Source organism: Aquarana catesbeiana, linkage group LG03 (assembly GCF_042186555.1).
Source record: "Aquarana catesbeiana isolate 2022-GZ linkage group LG03, ASM4218655v1, whole genome shotgun sequence".
Taxonomy (NCBI): domain Eukaryota; kingdom Metazoa; phylum Chordata; class Amphibia; order Anura; family Ranidae; genus Aquarana; species Aquarana catesbeiana.
In genome coordinates this window covers 69,555,293-69,575,354 of record NC_133326.1, presented here as the reverse complement: position 1 = coordinate 69,575,354, position 20,062 = coordinate 69,555,293, and the positions used below count along the sequence as shown (strand labels likewise).

Here is a 20,062-nt window from a genome sequence, read left to right as displayed (position 1 = left end):
TAATGCCTTAGTTTAGTGTCCAGGCGCAGAGCGATGTGAATGTCACACTTTCTGCTTTCCTCTGTAGAATTGGAGATTTAACTTGAAGACATGAAATCCACTGTACTCCCATTAGTACAGTACTGTGAATACAAAGCAGTAAAAGTGATGTCAGGGTTGCTTCAGTCTGCTTCACACTACTGAGCTCTTGTGTCCCATATGATAAATTCATTTTAAACTGTGATCATTTAGAATGTCACTGCATGTGTGTAAAATCTAGTCTAAAACCACAAGATGCCCGCTTGTACCTTTATTAGACAGAAAAGACTTTATGTGCCCTTCTCTGATTTGGTTGCATTTTGTAATTGGAGCCTGACTTAGTTGATGGGTCCTGCCAACTGCTATTTCACTGTCAAATGAGACTGGTAGCATCCGATGAGACTGGTACCATCCGATGAGACTGCTATCATCTGATGAGACTGGTACCATCCGATAAGACTGCTATCATCTGATGAGACTGGTACCATCCAATGAGACTTCTACTATCCTGTAAGACTGTTGCTGTCTGATGAGACCTTAAGCCCCGGTTCACACTAGTGCGATGCCAGACATCGCATGTGATTAGCACCGCACTGCTGTTCATATCACATGCGATGTCTATGCGATGCGATTTCAGCCATACAAACTGTATGGCTGAAATCCTTCTCATTTTCACCAAAATGGTGCAGGACCCTTTTTTTGGTCCGCACTGGAATCGGATCACATGGGTGTTCACACTTATGCGATCCGATTCCTGCACCATTTTACAGTTTGCACATTGATTTGCGAACCGATCTATGGGGTGTCATTAACTTTACTGCATGAAGCCATAAGGGACCTTAAGACACAGCATTGGCACAAGATTCCATCAAATCTTAATACTAGACAAATTAAAGCACTTAAATCCTTACAAAAATGTTCCGAGCTTGTTATCAAACAATCGGACAAAGGCGGTAATATTGGTTTAATGACACATATTCAGTATCAATCAATGTGCCTGACTGTTTTGAACAACCACAATTGGTATAAAACCACTGCTCCTGCCCTTATTTCTAGGCCCCAGTACAAAGATCCAGAACTCCTGGATCTTTGCACTTGGGCCTTTTACGAGGGCCTCATTGACAAAGATACCCCGGAGTTCTTCATTCCCAAATTTCCACGCGTCCCCACCTTTTATACCCTTCCGAAAACCCATAAAAATATCCAGACAACCCCCTGCTAGACCAATCGTCTCTGGAATAGGATTGCCTACAGACAATGCCAGCAAATTTGTAGTTGCTTTCTTAATGCCTCACATACAGAGCCTTCCATCCTCCATATGTGATACTACCGACCTTTTACCCTTTTACCTTTTACCGACCAGATCCTTCCGGACAACCTGCTTGTGGCTATAGATATCGGGGCCCTATACTCGAGTATCCCCCACGAGCAGGTTGTCCGGACGGCTGGATCTTTCCTCAGAGAACAAGAACAGACCTCTTGGCCTCTGAATAAATTTATTTTGCGAATACTACACTTCATTTTGACTAAAAACAATTTTACCTTTAATGATCAACTTTATCTACAGACTCAAGGAGTCACTATGGGGACATCATGTGCCCCGGCATATGTTAATTTGTATCTGTGTGGAAAGGAGAGAAATATAACTTCTGATCATTACACACATTTCCTTGAACATGTCCTGTTATGGTACAGGTACATAGATGACCTGTTCATAGTATGGACCAGCACCAGAGATAGACTATTGGAGTTTATTTAGGCCTTGAATTACAATAGCTTTAACCTAAAGTTCACATTTAGCTTTGACGATGGACAGATCCCTTTTTTGGATCTTTCTATCGTCAAACAACAGGATGGTACAATAGGAACCATCCTGTTGGTAGATCTGTTCTGTAATCCAACGGCTGGTAATACGCTTCTACACGCGTCAAGTGCCCACTCATATCCATTAGTGCGGAGCATTCCGTCCATGTTTGGTAATGGCTGTTAGTCAAATGGTCTCTTGGCGAGGATGCTCTCCAGAACACCAGTTCAGGAGTAGATCTCACATGTCTGCTCAAGACATGGTGGTCCGTCAGCAAATGCCAACAAATATATAGTATCGTTCTGAGTTGTTGATGGTGGGCAGAGTACTTGGTGATAAATTTAACTGTATCTGTTGGTGGAGGTTTAGGTGAGGTATACAGTAAGGAGCAATATTTGCACCTACGAAGAGATTGCACTCTGGAGACAGATTTCAGGATTCAAGCCAATGCTTTGCGCAATCGTCTTTTACTCAGAGGTTATTTGCGCACTAACTTAAGAACAGCCTTTTATTGAGCACTAGCACGCACTAGGAGCTCCTTACTGTATACCTCACCTAAACCTCCACCAACAGAAACAGTTAAATTTATCACCAAGTACTCTGCCCACCATCAACAACTCAGAACGATACTATCTAATCATTGGCATTTGCTGACGGACCACCATGTCTTGAGCAGACATGTGAGATCTACTCCTGAACTGGTGTTCTGGAGAGCATCCTCGCCAAGAGACCATTTGACTTAACAGCCATTACCAAACATCCAAACAATTGGTTGCAGGACCAAATGGAACCTTCCAATGTGGGGATTGCCCCCGCTGCCCCTGGATTCTTGAGGGGACGAGGTTCCAGTTACCGAGCGGTGAAACCCTTTTCACCATGTATCTTTTCCAATTGCGGCACTATGGGGGTGATTTACCTTATGCTGTGTAAGTGCAATGCCTTCTGTGTAGGTAAAACAATACGAGAACTCCAACAGCGAATCGGGGATCACTTATACTATTCTGGCAATGGTAAACTTACCACTGTAGGCCGACATATTGAACCATCGCTTTGATGTTATGACTGTTAAATTCTTGGTTCTTGAAGTAGTCAAACAGAGCCCTAGAGGGGGTGACTGGGATAGGATGATTTTACAGAGAGAAACCTTGTGGATCAAACATCTCAATGCCACCACCCCCCATGCCTTAACAAGATGATATCTTATAAACCTTTCTTATAGGTTTTTCGCGATTTTTGGATAGAATAAAAGAGGGTTATAACCCTTGTCAGATTTTTTTTCTTCATCTGTATCCCATTGCAGAGATTTCCCTACAAATTAAGAGAATTTCTTTGGGACCCCCAGGTCACCAGAATTGGTGTACCCTCTATAACTTTTCTGGGGAAAACCCAAAATTTGTGATTTTCTTTTACTTTCACTTTCAATGATAATAGTAAGCAGGACAAATAGGATGAAACTCCTTAATGGGGCATAGACAGCAATAAAAACTGACAGAGGTTCTAATCCATCGCCACTCTATCCAAAACAAAAAAAAGTTTTGCCTTTAGTTCTACTTTAAAGATATGGCTGTGCAGTGTGACAACGATGCCTACATCACACAAAACAATACCCATTGGCAGGCAAAACAATTCCAATTAGTGTAGTTCACTTCTTGCCTTGAGTTCAGCTTTAATTAACCTATTGTGTTGCACGTGTTTTGCATGAAAATCAATTATTAGCACTTGACTGCTTTTAGACCTGTGCTAATGCTGTGAAGTTTATGCTATAGCTTGTGTGAATTTGATTTGTGTAATGTAGATATTAGAAGCGGATGACACATTTGTCTGGGTGCGAAGTGTGCTCTAGTTTAAGATTTAAAGGAATCTTGATAAAGGTGTCATGTGAATGTGAACAACTCGTTGTAAATAGCTTATGAACACATGTATTTGTATTAGATGTATATTTGTTTATAGCTTTTAACTGATGATTTATGCCTTGGACCAGCCTTTCTCAACCTTTTAACATGGAAGAACCCTTAAAATACCTCTTCGGTCTCAGGGAACACTTGCTAATAATTACTAAGTCTGCAACTCGTAGTACATTAGCATGATAGTCAGTGAGAAGAATGTCCCTTACATTGGTGGTCAGTGGGAAGAATACCCCTTACATTGGTGGCCAGTGGGAAGAATGCCTCTTATATTGGAGATCGGAGGGAGAAATGCCCCTTACTTTGGCGGTCAATGGGAAGAATGCATCATGCATCGGAGATCAGTGGGAAGAAAGCTCCATACATTGGCGGCCGGTGAGAAGAATGCCCCATACATTGGTGGCCGGTGGGAAGAATGCCCCATTACAGATGGCTAAAAATATTATTGGTGTCAGCGGTTATTTATCTGTCAGAAATTGCTCAAGGAACCCTTAGTAACCTCTGGAAGAACCCCGATTAAGAAAGACAGTCATTGCCTTTGAACATTTTTCTTGTTCTGATCCTAAAATGCCAGTACTACATACACTTAGAACTTGAGTTACATAGGTTATATATTATATTATTATTGACAGCTAATAAAGTGGGATATCCCCATTTATATCCAACTTACCATTCCTTGATTGACACAATATGGCGGCAGTCATCTTGATAGAGACTGGGCTTGTGCCTGGTCGCTCTACCCCCACCTAACCCTTAGAGGGCACCAGATTGCACATAAGATTTATATCTGCCTGTTTGGGGTGAAGTGTCTCTCTAGTGGTGGCCAGAGGTATTCTGGGCTATGATACTGTATCACAGCTGGTTTTCTTTGCACAAAATACAGTAAATTCTCCGTTCATTCCTCCCCCCACCAGAAAATGTCTTCGCTCTAGTAAGTGTCTTTGACATTTGGTGGCATGAGTTTCTAGAGCATGGATGTTGTTGTGTGGCTGTTACCCATATCCAGACTTGGGGTTCCTCTGACAATCTGCCATTGTGCTGGTTGAATTCCATTGACTTGAATCTGTTAGCCAGCCTCTCTCGTACCTGTATCATTGGAATCCTGTCTGTGACATATAGGATATACTTATATATTATACAGTATCTTACAAAAGTGAGTACACCCCTCACATTTTTGTAAATATTTTATTATATCTTTTCATGTGACAAGTGAGTGTACAGCTTGTATAACAGTGTAAATTTGCTCTCCCCTCAAAATAACTCAACACACAGCCATTAATGTCTAAAGGGCTGGCAACAAAATTGAGTACACCCCTAAGTGAAAATGTCCAAATTGGGCCAGATTTCCCATTTTCCCTCCCCGGTGTCATGTGACTCGTTACTGTTACAAGGTGTGAATGGGGAGCAGGTGTGTTAAATTTGGTTTTATCGCTCTCACTCCCTCATACTGGTCACTGGAATTTCAACATGGCGCCTCATGGCAAAGAACTCTCTGAGGATAGGAAAAAAAGAATTGTTGCTCTACATAAAGATGGCCTAGGCTATAATAAGATTGCCAAGACCCTGAAACTGAGCTGCAGCACAGTGGCATAGACCATACAGCAGTTTAACAGGACAGGTTCCACTCAGAACAGGCCTCACCATGGTCACCAAAGAAGTTGAGTGCCAAATGTCAGGGACCACCAGAGCCGAATGTCAGGGACCACCAGAGCCAAATGTCAGGGGCAACCAGAGCCAAATGTCAGTCCCACCAGTGCCTCATCAGTCCCTCATGTCAGTCCCACCAATGCCTCATACACGTGCCTCATATCAGTCCCTCATGTCAGTCCCACTAGTTCAGAGTGAGGATTATTATCAGTATTCACTTGTATGACACAGCGAGGATGTCCCGCTGTGTCAGGTATAGTATACGAGAAAATAGAAACCCGATGCCCCGCCTCCCGCTGTTATGATTGACAGCGCACTGTGCCAGTTGTGCCGTTATTGGCACAGTGCGCTGTCAATCATACGGCGGGAGGCGGGGCAACAGCGATCTATGTTCTCGTATACTATTATACTATACCTGACATTCCTGCCGTGTCATACAAGTGATTACTGATAATAATCCCCAATCTGCACGAAGAAAGAAGGCGGGGGGCGGAGTGGAGGGGTGGATTGCTGGCAGGGAGGAGGAGGAGGGATTAGAGAGAAGAAGGAGGACACCTCCTCCATGGGTGGCACATACCCCCTCTGCCCACTACAGGAAATAGAACTTCCGGCTCGGCTTTCAGAGGACTACAAGGGGGCTGAGCTGAGGAGAGGGATAGCAGCCAGTGGTCTTACAAACAGGATGTCAGCAGGCAATAACAGTTTTTCAGCAAGCTCAGCAGTCTATTACAGAGGAACTACAGAGCTCAGAAGAACATGGATGGCAAAGTTGGTGAAGGTAGGAGCTCGGCAACAAAGACATCGAAAAAACATTTTGGCCGGAGTTCTGCTTTAAACTCTATCATTTTGGAAGCAATCTGAAAGCGCCCTTTATATACAATCAAATTTTATCCTTATACTTTTTTTTTTTTAATTCTGTCTTCCAAATGCAACTCTATTTATTCATGTATTGAATTTTTTTGAAAAGGGTTATTGTGCTAGCTAGCATAGAACCAGCAATTCAGAATTTAAAAACCACTAGGCTAGTATCAAAAGTTGGAGAAAAGAAATGGTTGAAATGATAACTTAATTGATTTCATATGTCCTGTCAAATGTGCATTGTCTTCTGTTCCAGCATATTCGCAAGCGCCGCTCTTTATATACATCTTGGTTTGATACTAAACAGAATTAAAATTCCTCACATATTATCAAGGTTGTGAAAAATGTCACTTCAGAAGTGTACATTCTAGTTGCTGGCTGTGTAAATATTCTGAACTGCGCTGCAAACTTTATCCTGGCATTTTGCAATGGGGAGAGAAATGGATTCATTATTATTATAATAGCTGAAAAGTTTCACTTTAAATACATTCATGGGAGATACAAAAGTGTATTTCATATGTAAATAAGGGCCCGGTGATCACAGTGTTGACTCATCATTGCTGGATTCCTATTTGTTTCACTCAGAAATTTGTTGAGTTTAAAGAACGGTAAAGAAATGGAGAGGTAAGCCTTTTCTCACTGTGAAGCAACCCAGGGAAATAATATTTTTAGGGTAAAGATTTCTTAATATAGTTAAACTATTTATTTAACTGATAAGATGAACCTTATCATAATTAAGATGGAATCCTTTGGATGGGAACCAGGATATCATTAAGGGTGAGCGTGTATAGGGAGCCCCATTTAATTGATTCTCACTCACTTAATGCATTGTCAAATTCTTCTGTTTAACTGTGTGTCAATCAGTAATTCGCTCATCAAATAGATCAAGGAGTAATGAGCATTGCAAGGATGTTTGTGAGACCCTCTCTGTATAACTTTCCCACAAAGTGGTCTCTGGCTGCACCTAATGACCACCTTGTATACATTTCTGTTTATAAACTCTCATTTTTTAAAAATACTTTAAATGAACTTGGGTATTCCCTTCAGAAGAGAATTAGAGATTCGTATACATGAAGAAGTAGTCCTTTGTTTCCATTGAATTACTGTGGTGCGCTGCTATGCGTCTATATACTCAATTCGCTTTATACTTTACCACCGTAATCAGATATTTTTCTTATTCAGGACTAAAGTTTGAAAGTTGTAGATATTCAGAATATTGAGGATTCTCTGCACATATATGTTGTCTCAGTGCAATGCATTAGTAGAAATATTCGATCTTTGCTCAAGCTTAATGGCAGCAGACGTGTCTAGTATGTCGTAATCTTTACTGGACATCAAAAAAGATTTATGGATGTCTAGGATGCAGATTTATTTTGTTCTGTTCATTTCCAAGTATCCTAGCCAAGTTCTTTGATCTGTGTAAACACGAGTCTGCTGACTTCATGAAATATACCTCTATGCTGTTGGTCCATATTGATTGTTGGAATAGAGACTGTGGCTTGGCATTTACGTTGCTTGGGGCATCATAAAATCACACAAATCTTTGATGCATTACAAATCCAATACATTTTACATTACACAGAAGCTATATCTTGTGAAATCTCACACAGCCTAATAATATTTTAGAATTTCCAGGTAATTCATAAGGAAGTTTTATTTTTCTAAGTCTTTAAACATTTTTTTTCCCAACAAGGCAAAACAGAGAGCAATAGGTATATGAGTATAGTAGCCAATAGAATCTATTTGGTTCCCCTTTCATTGGTTTTGGCAAGTGAGAATCATGAGAGGTAACTGTTCATTGGCTGATGGAGGTACAATCATTGTGCCTCATTTAAAGTTCCAAAACTCCCGCCTCTCATTTATTGGCTGGTGCTGGAACATTATTCCACCTGCCTCTTCTTTGTGTCCAGTACGGAAAAGTGTATACCAGTCATGGATTGATTCTGCATCTTTGTTCAGACTAAGAACTCTAGCTAAAACTTTATTTGTAAGGTGTTACATTAAAGAGACCCTAGACAGGTTTTTATTGCTTTCTGCCTAATCATTGGAAAGATGTTCCCTCACTTCTGGCTGGAAGGGAAAGGAAATCTCCCTGAAGCAGCAGACCACAAAAACATTGTAGAGGTTCTAACCCTTTGCCTCCCACTAAAACAACTAATAATGGAAAACTGTTCGCTGGAGTTTAGCATTAGCTAAAGTTGTGTCTGTCATTTGGTTGGCCTCTGAATTTTGAACCTTTTTGGCATTGTGTATTTAGCCATAATCATTCTAAAACTTGACATGCTCACCATTTCCTTTACCTGTAGCTAGATAAGTCAATATGATACCAGAATTACACGGTTGACTTTTAAAATAAGAGATTAGAAAAAACGAATGCTAATGCGGATATTTTTAATTTTCTTTACTTGTTAAGAGATTAATTTCCCAAGGGTATACAGTGGGGGAAATAATTATTTGATCCCCTGCAGATTTTGTAAGTTTGCCCACTTACAAAGAAATTAAGGGTCTATAATTTTTATCATGGGTGTGTTTTCAATGATAGAGACAGAATATCAACCAAAAATCTAGAGAAAACCCATAAAACAAATGCTATAAATTAAGTTGCAGTTCAGTGAGCAAAATAAGTATTTGATCCCCAAGCAAAACATGACTTAGTACTTGGTGGAGAAACCCTTGTTAGCAAGCACAGAGGTAAGACATTTCTTGTAGTTGGTGACCAGGTTTGCACACATCTCAGGAGGGATTTTGGTCCACTCTTCTTTACAGATCTTCTCTAAATCCTTAAAAAAGAAGTATGATGGGGGTTTTCCCCCATCATACTTACCTAGGTGGATGCAGCATCGGTTCGGTGCTGCATCTGTTCCCCTGGGCCTCTACACTTAGAACCGAGCGATCAAACATCGCCGTTGGCTCAGTTCTCACAGCTCCCCGAGCAGAGAGCTGCTGACTGTTAATCAGCATCTTTCCGCTCTGCTCCTCTATGCTTACTGGAGGGTTGAGCTGTGGAAGGGCGGGGTGCGGCCATCTCAGCCTCTCAGCGGTTCACTGAGAGGCTGAGATAGGTGTCAGTCAAGGCCCCTGGCGGATCCTGACTTCCATTATCGCAATGACGTGGTGCCTAGATGTCAGCAGGAAGCGGATTTCAGTCGTCAAAATGAATTGCACTCCTGTGACCCATAGGAGAAGCCCAGCCAAACAAGCTTAGGCTGGACGTCTCCTTTAAGGTTTCTTGGCTGTCTCTTGGCAACTGGAAGTTTCAGTCCTCTCCATACATTTTCTATAGGATTAAGGTTTGAAGACTGACTAGGCCACTCCATTACCTTAATGTGCTTCTTGAGTCACTCCTTTGTTGCCTTGGCAGTATGTTTTGTGCCATTGTCATGCTGGAAGACCCATCCACGACCCATCTTCAGTGTTCTGGCTGAGGGAAGAAGGTTCTCATCCAAGATTTTACAATACATGGTCCCGTCCATTGACTCCTCAATGCAGCAAAGCCGGCCTGTAACTTTTAACAGAGAAACCGCCCTAAAGCATCATGTTGCCATCTTCATGGTTGACTGTAGGGATGGTGTTCTTAGGGTCATAGTCACCATTTTTCTTTCTCCAAACACGGTGAGTCAAGTTAAAGCCAAAGAGCTCAATTTTGGTCTCATCAGACCACAGCACTTTCTCCCAATCCTTCTCTGAATCATTTAGATGTTTATTGGCATGAATGTACATGTGCCTTCTTGAGGAGGGGAACTCGCCGAGTTTGGAGTAAGACAAATGCAGTCTATGACCATAAGAACACCATACCTACAGTCAATCACAGAGGTGGAAATATTATGCTTTGGGGCTGTTTCTCTGCTAAAGGTACAGACCGACTGCCGCATTGAGGGGCCAATGGACAGGGCCATATATTTTAATCTCTTGGATGAGAACCTTCTTCTCTCAGCCAGAACACTGAAGATGGGTCGTGGATGGGTCTTTCTACATGACAATGACCCAAAACATACTGCCAAGGCAACAAAGGAGTGGCTCAAGAAAAAGCACATTAAGATCATGGAGTGGCCTAGCCAGTCTTCAGACCTTAATCATATAGAAAATTTATAGAGGGAGCTGAACCTTCAAGTTGCCAAGATCTGTAAAAAAAGAGTGGATTAAAATCCCTCCTGAGATGTGTGCAAACCTAGTCACTAACAACAAGAAACGTCTTACCTCTGTCTTACCAAAGTGTTTCTCCACCAAGTACTATGTCATGTTTTGCTTGGGGATCAAATACTTATTTTACTCACTGAACTGCAACTTAATTTATAGCATTTGTTTTATGTGTTTTTTATAGACCCTTCATTTCTTTGTAAGTGGGTAAACTTAAAAAATCTGCAGGGGATCAAATAATTATTTTCCCCACTGTAATTAGTTGGTAAAAATTAATACCTGAAAATGTGCTCCAATTCATGCTTTCAGTTTTGGCACCATTAAATATAACAATTTTAGTACAACCTTCAAATTTCATATGCTTGCTGCTACGTGTATTGATTGTATGTGATATATGTAGGATTTACCTTTTCCATTATTCAAATCCCATGTGTATATGTAAAAAGACAATCAATTCTCTTTGATTCACTGCAAAGCAAATACTGCTCTCACTGCCCTTATGTAGTTAAGACAAGTACTGCATATCACACGTTAACTAATATGATCCTTGTACAACAACATTTTCAGCTATGCATTTCCATTTGCTTACTACAAGTGATTTTTTTTATTGAATTTCCCCAAAATCGGTATGATCATATCAGACTCGCATCAGACCCATCTGCAGGGCAAAAAACAACTTCAGGCTTTACTAGGACAACAGATAACAACATTTGAATTGCTTTCTCAGTCTTGTGCACTTCTACTTTATTTTACTCCTATAGAAAAACATACCATTAAACAATATTATCTGTTTATAGACATCTGATTTCATGCATGTTATCTCTTACCCCATCCAAACCTTATAGATATAAAGTCTAGAGCTGCAAAGCTGGCCACATACAATTTTTATTGTTATGAGAAGATCTACCTTCACCTGATGGCACCAATCACTAGAACAGCAAGAAGGAAATTCCCTCCACACCCCCCCCCCTTCCTCTTTAGTGGGGGCACAGACCACAGTATAAACTCAACCAAGGTTCTGAACCTTACCCATTCCATGCTTCTATTGCTCTCAGTATCCCAGTTGGAGAGATTTGAATTCACCTTGTGTCGTAGTGGCCACCACCAGAGCAAGAAGTGAAGTCCCAACATGGAACAAAAGCAGCACTAAATGTCCAGCAGAGGTTCTAAACCTTTTCACTTTGTCAAACACAAAACAAAGGATTATTTTGGCTGATGTTCAACTTTTATCTCACACAGATATAGATTATATAATAATTGTAATAGGGGAACTAAACGATAAGGCCTTCCAAACAATTCTCTATTCATATTCACTCCCTATTGTTTGTTGAATAGTTTACCCATTACTGCCACTGTGACAGCATTGCATGGCATTAGCTTATCATTTATGCCCAGTGCTATGATTATTTACTTTTAGTCTTTGAGGGATGGGGAGGCACACTTTATACACTTGCTGTGGTGGCTTGCTAAACTAGGGGAAAACAAAATCATTCAGAGAAGACTGGCAACATGTCCAATTATTTCCTCCCCTGACATTATTATTATTATACAGGATTTATATAGCGCTAACAGTTTGCGCAGCGATTTACAAGAGGGCAAACTGTGCCGTTACAATACAGTTCAATACAGGAGGAATCAGAGGGCCCTGCTCATTAGAGTTTACAATCTAAAAACACCAGCCGGTGTTTGCTGGTACCTTATGGCCTTTAGACCATCTCTTGATTTTGTTGAATGTGATGGATCAGGAGACTCATCTAATGTGTTTGGTCATCTTAGTGCTTGCCCTACATGGCGGATCTGATGACAGTTTCAAGTCTTTGGATTCAGCAAATGTCAAGCAGTATGCACTATGGTTAGAATAGAAGTTCTATTCACTGTTCTCCACCCAAAAAACAATTGTACAGGTACCCATTTGCGTCTCCTCTCTATATTGGCTTAAACATGAACACATTGCCAAGCTGTTTTGTTTGATCATGTTTGTACCTGCTCACAACCTTTTTAAATCTCTGGCCACCACTAGAGGAGTCCTGTATTTCTAATATTTGCAAGTAAAATTACCAATTCAAGCATTGCTTGAGACAACTGAGCTGAAGTGATTAATTATGGAGTTATAAGCAAAAAAGTGCTCATTATCAGAGACAGAAATTTCCTGCTATAGAAAAATCTCTAGGCAATCACAAACCTTCCCCTTATCCCATCAGAAATGTATTGCACTTCATATGTGCCACAGTAGAGCATTGGCTTCTTGGCTTTTATATATTGCATTCATAACTATGTTTTCCATGCAACTGTTAAAGTACACACTACACTTTTTTGTGATGTGGTACAGTTTACATATACTATGCAGTGTCCCACTCAATCCAGATGGCTAAAAATTGGATAAAAAACTCAATTTATTTTGAAAGACTGTGCCTATAGTAGACATTCTTCATCTGGCCAACTTTGTCATCAGTCATGCAGTGTTATGTGACAGTGTCAATATTTGGTAGGGGTGCAACCAATTACATGGCAGCTCTGCCCCTTTCTTAAACTTGACCCACTGATGACACTATCAATGTAAATTGGAGGCAGAAAGCAAGAAGGTCAATGACCGGTAACCATGAGGCTGGGGCAGAAGAGAAGGTACTGTCACATGTATATGGAAGTGCTTTGTTGCTTTTAATCAGGAGTTATGAATATGCTAAAGGTACCTTAGTCTCCTACCTCCACTTATTGCTCCCTACTAAAATATCCAGGTAAGATCCCCAAAATACTTTTCTGATATCTGGAATAGGGTGCAGGGCTCTGACAGTTTGGTGGTTAGACATAAAGGGCAAAAAAACTTGACTTTAAGTCCATTGTGAAGGAAAAAAGAAGACAAGCACCTATTCAGTAATTTCAAGATCAATCATGCACCATAAAGAACATTTTAAATCTGAAGTGCACACAACTTTGTTTTAATTGCAAAAGAGAATGATTGATGTGCTGTTTCTGCTTTTAGATGTAGAAATTTTTCTGTCTAGGAAACGGACCACTAGCTTTTAGCTGGCAAAACTTGGTGCCGATCCCAGTGTCAACTTGTTTTCCGATCTCAGGCCTCGGGCAAAAATAATATTATAAGCTCAGTGGAGCAGGGAATCGTTTTTGCCAGCAAAATTTCCAAATGCACTAGCGGCACTTTATGAGGGGAAAAAAAATGTGATATTATTAAAACTCGTTCTTTCTAATAGGAGAATTTTGTAGACTGAGCACATATAATAATCTTCGGTTTATACATTATTCAAAACTAAATTTAAAAATAAGAGTGCAGTTATCTTGGGTTTTAGAGGGTTTTTCACATGAAAAAGATGGTACAAAGTGCTTTTATTAATCAAAGCAGCATTTAGTTTTCAGAGTAAGTTAAATGAAGCACTAAGCACCAACATCATTAAAAAGCACTGAATCTATTTTCAAGAATTTCTGCCAGCTTGTTCCCGTTCAAGGGGGAAGGATGGGTTTTCTGTAATATTAAAAGCTGGCAAACAGCTGAAATATAACTAGCGGTACCAGAAGCCAATTAAGATCAAAGCAGAGATTTTCAGTAGTGCGGCTTCATCGTTTCAATATTAAACAATTTTTTTCGCTTTGACATAGATCAAGAGGTGTTAATGCAGATTCTTTGAAACAAGTCAAGTAGTGTTTTTAAGTGACAGAATGGGCATTTGTTCTATCGCACTCAATTAGTATCATGCCCCGGAATTCTCTGTATTTCTCCAATGCTGTATCTGATGTATCTGTTGCTGACAAACAAGAAAAGCACTGTAGGCTTTCATTGAAGAAGACGTGTCTGGAACAGAGAGAGAGAGAAGAAGAGACTAAGTACACAGTTATGTAGAACAAAGCACACACATTTGTATTCCTCCCTCCTACATAATCTGAAGAAAACATACACATGTATTTGATCCGAAAGGCGGCAGATGTTCCTTCTCTATAAATGGTAATAAAATGGTCATGCTAGCGATCGAGAGACTTTGATGAGCAAACTGGAATATTAGGACGTGTTTCTGTAGTTACAGTGCAGGCTGATAATGAGCAGTTGCAGGAGACAAGTGAAATCAATGAATGAAGTGCTAATGCTATGCTGAAAACAGTGCGTTCTGCTGAAAATGAAAAATTCACTCAGTTTACCTTTAAACTCCAGTTAAAGTGGTTGTAGCCCGAAAAAAAAAAAAAAAGATCCTGTTCCTTGAAAGCAAGATATACAGCACAGTGCTTGTGCCATATCATTTGTCCCTCTATGCTGTAAAATACCTGGTTGGTCCTGCCTGTTCCTGTGTTCCCCTTAGTGTGCTGACCATGCTAATCAAGGCTGCTGATCCATAACACCGTGGTCAGTTTACAAGCCTTTGTCATCCCGCTGTCTCTCCTCTCTCCCCCTCCCTCCCTGCCTGTCAGCTCGGGAGTCTGTGTGCGACCCGTCTCCTCCGTGCCCCCCTTGCTGCTGTGGCTGTCAAATCACTAATCACAAATCTTGGAATTCCCTCTGTTACAGAAAGATATACTGTGCAGTATCTGTGTTTCCAAAATTATGCAGCAAAATACCTTATTTTAGAGCGCCGCTGTGTTCTCATGTAACCTCCCACGGCACCTGCATAACAACTAAGAATATGGAAGTATTTTTTAATATGTTTTAAAGCTGGCCTTCGATGTTTTTTTGTTTTTTTCATTCATCCAACACATTCCTCTAGCCCAGGGGTCTCCAAATTTTCTAAACTAAGGACCAATTTACTGTAATTCAGACTGTCAGAGGGAGGAATAGTGCCCCATTGTTGGTGTCAGTGAAAGGAATAGTGCCCCATTGTTGGTATCAGTGAAAGGAATAGTGTCCCATCGTTGGTGTCAGTGGAAGGAATAGTGCCCCATTGTTGATGTCAGTGGAAGGAATTGTGGCTTATTGCAGATGTCAGTGGCAGGAATAATGCCTCAAGGGCTAGATAAAGGCAAGCAAAGGGCCACATCCAGGGCCACAGTTTGGGGACCACTGCTCTAGCCACACAAATTAGGTAGATGGAGGAATCCCCCCACTGCGGCATTGTATTCTGACAGCTGGAATTGCCGCTGTCAAGATACAATGATCAATGGCTGCAGCTGCTGATTGACTAAGGTTTCCAGCATGTCCTTCCACAGACATCAAACAAATAACTTGATTTCTGTTGAGCAGGGATAGCTTCACATTGATCAAAATTCAACCAGTCTCTGCTTAACTAGTTGAATTTGAGTCTATGACCAGCTTTAGTGCTCAGAACTGTATGAAGCAAACCTGTGTCAGCAGCACGCTGGAGATGTGGGCCACTACTATCAGACAGTGCAGTGGTATTGGTCTCCTGCGATCTGCCACGCCCCCTTCACAGTGCTCCAACAACATTGCTCAGGAGGAGTACTGTGAAGGAGGCCGGTCAGGGCACAGGAGACCACAAAAATTTAGTAGTTCTCTGTCTGTTTTAAAAATGTTTTAATTTTATTGGAAAAACCAGGTAGTACAAAACAGTCAACATTCCTATTTAACATAACAATGTTTCAGACCATGTCTAATCCTTTATCAAGCTAGAAATAAACTGTTTGCTCCTAGTTTGACAAAGGGCAAGACATGGACCAAAAACGTTACTATGTGAGATGGAAGCTTGACTGTTCTGTACCGCTGCACTTTTAAAATAATGTGAAAGAGCTTTTAATAGCGACAAAGACCTGTGTGTGTGGTTGTACTTTGTTTTTGAAGGCTTCGGGTTCCTCCTAGTTGTTGAAGGAGGTTTTATCATGGCACCAGGCAATAAATACTATTATCCCCCCTGAAATAAAAGTACTTTGGACCACAGTAGTCCCAGCACCACAACCCTCTGTGTTCTTAGCACTTAAACATGAAAAAGCCCAATTCTTTACTTTTTAAGCAGTCTGACATCATAACAATAAAAAAAAAAAAAAAAAGACTTACATTGGACTTTAAAGAGGCTTGTCACAAGTGGGCCTATGCAAGAATCTGATTGTTCATTTTAAAATGATTACAGTTGCTCAGGGTTCCTTTATGAAAGATTTATTTTTGTCTCCCCTTATAGATTTATCTACTATTTATGGGTTCGAAGAGTTAAGGGTTAGAGGTCACATGACTTTTAGAGCTTGGGTGAGCCTTAGTTCACATAGCATGCATTGCAGTTTAGGGTCAGGCTCTCAAAAGCAGCCTGCGTTGTCGTAAATTTTAGACTGAGTATTTTGATTCATGCTTAAACCCAAATGTGACTTTCTCTGTAATCTGTGTCCTGTCTAATATGCTGCAGCTTAATTTCACAGAGCTGAGAGTGCTCTGCAATACAAAGAGAGGGCAAGCAGTTTAATTTTACATACCAGTGGTGCTCAGTGGCCATAAAAAAGTATAGTGCAACTTATGCACTTTTAACATATGGGTGTGTTACTTATTTTATTATACTTTAAGAGGTTTTGATAAATTTTATTACTCTATTTGAAGCCCTTATGGTTTTTGGCATTCTTTGGATTGTGGACCAGATGATGTTTTCCATGATATGGATATATGTCTGATGCCCGTTTGACTTTCCTATAATTTGGGGTCAATTAATTTGCTGTTTGAATGCAGTTTTGATGGGTAGAGGTGCACATGGTGTCCTTCACTTGGTGTTTTACTAAGAAGATTCATCTATTGCTCACATATTTATGTACTGAGAGAATGGAAGAATGGAATGAGAAAATTGAGAAGAAATCTATAGTGCATTTTCCTTTGTCCACAAATACTTCCAGGTATAAAAAACTCCTCTGCTCTGTCTAAACAGCAGGATGGTCTGCAGGTTAGAAAAGCACCCTCAGTGGGTCCTCTGGCTTGTTCAAACTGTGTATGTGCATTGCACTCTTTCTTTCTAGTTGCAGCAGCTGAGCTTAGCGGTGTGCTACAGCCGCTGTTAGAGGGAAAATGAGCGCACTGCGTATGGGGGCCCATTTCTAACTGTTGACCTATCCTGCTGTTTGGGCAAGATGGAGGCGATTGGCTATCTGGGAGTATTTGCATATGGTCTACCAAAATGAAGTGGAAAAGGAGCGTATTTTTAAAAAGCTGAGCAGTGGTATGTAATGAGATGGGGATGCTTGTACGCATGGGGTTTTTTGTTGGAAATGTGAAGGAAATATGAATGAACCCTTTAAATTTCCAGTGTGTATGAAATAGAAGTAGATTTGTATAGCGAGGCAGCATGGGTTATTGGCACACATGGGGTGCTCTCGGGTGCTCAGTGCAGAAGACATGTATTGGCCAGATGGCTTATTACAGTTGGGTGAATGAAGCTTTTGCTTTGTATCATACTGCATACCATTAAAATACACACAGGATACTATGTCCGCTGATGCTGCACTCTTTGTTCACTTGAATTGCTCTTCCCGCAGAACCCCTTAGCTGGACAGAGCAATGGAATGCCAGGAGACATCGCTTAGGCGCTTAGGCGCTGGCTGTGTGTCTACATCAAGTCAATATGTCTCGCCAATATTAAGCTATTTCTCTTTTTAGACTGAATGTCATCCATGAGTTCTATCTTATTCTTCAAATTGTATTAACATAACCCATGTACTTTCCGACCATGAAATTCTAATACTGAGTGAAAAGACTTTTTAATTAAAAATGAATGTATACTTTTACCTTGAACTACTCTGCTAGTTTGCTGGCTTAAATTCTCTTTCTTACATACAGCAAGCACAATGGCTTTCCATGTAGGTAAAGGTGGAAGGTATAGGCAATATGAACTACAAGTAATACTTCCAACATCTGTTAACTCTGTCATCATGTCACTTAACATTCATGTTCTGCTGTGCCCGTGCAGCGAGATTTCTGCTGTGTCTGCTGTTTGCAATGTGTGAGAGCCAAAGAAAAATCATGGTATTTGCTTTGTACTTTGTTTTACTGTCAACAAAACATGGTTGAAGGCACGTTCGGTTAAAATAAACACGCTGCCATCATGACTGTCTAGCGGTGCATTTTATTATTTTGTTTTCTGTAGCAGTTCATGTTTTTATAGGTGTTTTGATTTAAGTTCAGCACATCTATATAGTAAATTAGAATTGTCTGGTGTGCTCTGTGCAGAGTTATGGCCCTATAGTAATCGGAGTTGAGGGAAGAAATTGCTGTCCATTTGTGAACTAACCAGACGCAATATACGTTTCACCCAGCACGTAGAATTGCTAGTCAGGACGTGTTATGCGAGTACAGTAGAGGCTGAGAGCAAATACACTACATGCATCTGTGACTGAACAATGGGATAACATTAAAAGGGAAAATACAATAGTTTGTGGTCTTTTTTTTTTTCAACAAATACACATTTAAAGGGGGACGTCCCAAGGGGGGGAACACGTTAGCACAGCAGGGGAGATCACTATACTAACATCATAAAATTAGTACAGGGGCTCCGACCTGAGCTGTCAGTTTGTTTTTGTTCAACCTGCTGGGATGTATGAAAAAAAAACTTGTGGTGTGTACAAGGCTTTAAAGTTCCAGACAGTGGTGTACCTAGAGTATCTGACTGCAGCGGCCGATCATTTTTCAACATCCACATCCCCTTCAGTAAAGGCCCCCCTTTCCAGTACAGATGCCCCCAGTGTAGACATCCAAAGAACAACCCCCCCTCCCCATTACAGATGCCCCCAGCACAGTCCAAACCCCTCATTCAAGCCTAACCTTTGAGGACAGACCCACCCACCAAGTATAGATGCCCCCTCCCAGCCTAAGCCCCCAGCACAGACCCCCTCAGTACAGACACCCCCTCCCAGCCTAACCACCCAATGCAGACTCTCCTTCAGTACAGATCTCTTCAGCAGATGCTGCAGCAGTTCAGAGTGAGAGAAGTCCTGACTTCTGGACAGATCCCGGAACCAGTCCCTTTTGACACTGCTTCCAAGCCTAACTCTTTGGTACATACCACCAAACTTCAGACCCCAGCCTAACCTCCTAATACAGACCTGCCCTGCAGACTCCCCTTTAGTTCAGAGCTCCTTACCAAATACAGTAGAAGTTCAGACTGAAGGAGGTCCCTCCATCAGCTGTGTTATATGACAGGAGCTATATTACTAGCACATAGAAATAAATAAATAAATGCAATGCACATGAAAGTACAACCCGATCGCCCAGTAAGTGAGCTTTAATGCCTGAGAGGTGGCACAGCTTCTGTATTATGTGACCACAGTGATTGGCAACAACAACAACTCGATCAGTGGTGTGGTGATTGGGCATTAAAGTCCTTTTTTGCCAATACATATATTTATTAAATGGTTAGTTAGAGGTTAAATGCACATCAAGTCACATGCATTTTCAATGCTTTGTAATGAGTATTTATATGCAGTATGAAAGGACCCTTAAGGAGATTAGCATTGTTACACAATAAAAAATGTAAATATATACTTTTAATTATCCAATCACAATTGCATAATTGAAATGTCGTATTTACAAAATGTATTGTGTGAAGATTCTCAGCTCCTTGCTGCCATGTACTTTATACATTCCACCTGTGTTCCTCTTGCTGATGCATTTCACTCACAATGATCTCTATGCATAGGCTTATTTGATTAAATTGCATCAGCAGGATGATTGTCTTTGATCTAGTGATGGAATAACGTACATGTGGCAAGGAGTTAGGACTACGGCTTCCTTTCTTTCTCTCTATGTGCTATATGAGGCCAGAGTGATCTATTGTGA

At 40.8% G+C, this 20,062-nt stretch overlaps 1 protein-coding gene and 1 long non-coding RNA gene across 6 annotated transcripts in view; one reads left to right on the top strand and one right to left on the bottom strand.

Moving 5' to 3' along the window:
* SEMA6D (semaphorin 6D) overlaps positions 1 to 20,062 on the top strand; it is an 89,760-nt gene that overhangs the window by 36,852 nt on the left and 32,846 nt on the right. The window lies entirely within an intron of this gene.
* Positions 10,687 to 20,062, bottom strand: part of LOC141131426 (uncharacterized) — a 126,009-nt gene continuing 116,633 nt past the window's right edge. Inside the window, exon 3 of the long non-coding RNA XR_012242770.1 lies at positions 10,687 to 14,173. This is a non-coding gene — a long non-coding RNA (uncharacterized lncRNA). The remainder of the gene's footprint in view (positions 14,174 to 20,062) is intronic.